Raw genomic sequence first — 2,879 nt, 5'->3', positions numbered from 1 at the left:
AGAAGGACAAAGAACCAAGAGATTCAGTAAGGAGGATGCCATGACCTACGACAGGGTGATGCAACAAGGTGATATGACAGAGCAGAACAAGAATGGGGAGCAAGCAGGGCTAAGCCATTGCCCTTGGCTGCTCCAGTGTGGAAAGCGGGTCCTTACCGAGTGAGATTGTTCCGTGTATCCCAGATCGACGTTTGTTTTTACAGTTGCTTTCTCCATCACGTTTACTGGTGAAGTGAAGTTGAAAACAGTTTTTCTGTTTTCTGTTAGCTGAAGCAGGTAATTGGTACATGGGAAAACAGGTGGGTTTCAGCTGGACCAGTTGGCAGATCCACCTTGGACTGACACTGTTACTGACACAAGGTAGAGAACGGCAAAACAGATGTATGCAAGAATAAAGTAACCGTGTAATGATGTTCACAGTGCCTCTGTACCTGCAGACCATGAATTTCTCCTGAAAAGTCTGGAAAGAAAAGGCAAGCCTCTACCAGGCTCTATTAGAAGTTATCAAACGCCTACATTTTGAATATTTAACTTAGATTTTAAGTTTGTTGTGGAAGGAAAACTTGATAGCTCAGGAACTGCAGGGATGTTTTCACACATCAAAAAATTCAGAAATCTATTTAAAAGAGAGAAGAAGATTAAAAGGCCTGCGACAATGTTTTACAGCCTTCAGCTGCAGGATCACTGTCTTTTCACTGTGTTGCCGTGGGTGTGAAGCAGGCTTGTATATTGCAAAAGGAGATGGTACAGAAGGTTGAAAGTTGAAGACTTTTGCTCTGATGGAAAAAGCACGTGATCCCTAATAATCCATTTAATATTTAGTAAAATCAACAGAAATAGTAAACAGCGTAGTCAAAGAATCCACTTTTAAAATATTGAAATCCCATAATGTACCTGAAATTAGACATACACAATTTTAAGTAGCAATTCTGAGTCCACCAAAATTCTGTTCCACTGTCAGGACACGTCAATCTCTTCTCTTCAGGCTCTTCAGTGAGAAGCTGAATACGTGCACGGCACCATATGAATCTCTAGGCAGTATGGGGAAACAAAGCATAATAATTATGGATAATATTAAAAATTTCCTTGCTATTATGAGACCACGAGATGAAATCATTAGAAGATCAAACACTTTAGTTCAAACCCAAATCATTCAGCAAAGGCTTCGTGAGAGTTTTGCCCTGGCAGCTTTTTGAAAGTAGCTCAAGATCGCTCTCTAGGGACGAAAAAGAAAGATTTCATTTCTGAAGACTATTCAATCAAAACAATTCATTAGAGAGCACACACAGAGACATACTGTAAGACAGGAGAGGTTCTCAATGAGCCTACATAGGACAAAAGCTAAAACCACCACGTTTTTTAGAAGAGCGATACTGGGGCCAATAAATAGTGAACAGCCCTATGACATCGTGCACACTCACGCTTCTTTTTATAACTCTTTAACGTAAAAGTGCAGCTGTCTATTCAAAGCTGGCTCTCCAGCATCTACTTTTGCTTAACTTAGCTTCCCCTGTAGTTTTTCTGTTGGCTCTGTCCAATGCAGGGCTCTCCAAAAGTGTCCACACAGCCGCAGCTTCTCAGGTCCCACCAGCACCACCATCTAGCCCTAAAGTCTCAGGGAAATAAAACATTGCAATGATCTGCTTACGCACTCAAATGAACCTCAGGAAAATCACAATCAATTCAATGAAGTTGCAGGAATTCAAATATTACACTTGCATTTCCCCTGACCCTACAAAATATGAGCTTCTTGGTGATACACAAACCCCAGACCTTTGCAAGACGAAGTATTCATGATTTACTCTATCCATGATTCTTGCAGTTAATGGCATAGTGCAGAAAGTGACGGAGTTGATTTGTTTATACCAAAACAATATTAAAAGGTCCCAGGTGGAGATCCCACCCCACAAAGTGAAGGGTGATGCCATCTGCTTATGACTTATCTCACATATTGTGCTCTTAAAGATATTTAAGTCAGTATGAGATAAACTATCTGCCTGGAGACAAATACTAAGCTGCTGGCAAATGTTAGAGTCTTTCACTCCAAGAATCCAGTCCCAGTTGGGCAGAAGACAAACACTGCATTTGTTGACATAAGCGATGGAGCAGAATTCAAACATCCCTTCTGCAGTGGGAATTCTGCCAAAAAACCCAAGTTCACGTACAAAGGTATCTGGGAAGAAGTTACCTTCTAAACACTTCTGCTCAGGAATCCGTCACTGCACACAGTATTTTTCTATATCTAATAGCTCAGCAGAACACAGACGCATTTATCTTCCAGAAAGCTTTCAAAATCATTAATATCTTTATGAAAATTAAACTAATACAGAGATTTAAAAGCTGAGCATTTCAAAATACTATTATATTAAAAACAAACAAACCAACCAACCAAAGATCTCACATCTGCTGGTCACTGCGGATTGCCATGTTTAACAGCTATATTCCTCAAAACAAAAATAGCCCCAGAAGCAAGTGCTTGAATACTGCAGGAGCACTCACCACCCTCTGCCCAAGAAAATAAGAATTCTCAGGAGCATCTTATTGTTTCTGAGTAACTGATGGGAGGGTGTAAAGAAGAGGGGGCCTGACTCTTCTCAGTGGTGCCCAATGGGCACAAACTGAGACATGGCAGATTCTGTCTAAACATAAGAAAGCAGTTTTACTGCACGGGCGTTTGAACACCGGAGAAGGTTGCCCAGAGAGGTTGTGGAGTCTCCAGTCTTGGAGATTTTCAACACCTTACTGGACACAGTCCTGAGCAATCTGTTCCAGGTGACCTTGCTTGAGCAGGGGCGGGGTGGACTAGATGATCTTCAGTGGTTCCTGCCAACCTCAACTACTGTCATTCTGTGATGTGGTCTCATCAGTGCTGAGTTAAG

Source organism: Pygoscelis adeliae, unplaced genomic scaffold (assembly GCF_000699105.1).
Source record: "Pygoscelis adeliae isolate BGI_AS28 unplaced genomic scaffold, ASM69910v1 Scaffold174, whole genome shotgun sequence".
Lineage (NCBI taxonomy): Eukaryota > Metazoa > Chordata > Aves > Sphenisciformes > Spheniscidae > Pygoscelis > Pygoscelis adeliae.
The sequence above is the reverse complement of the archived record's forward strand: the minus strand, read 5'-3'. Positions refer to the sequence as shown.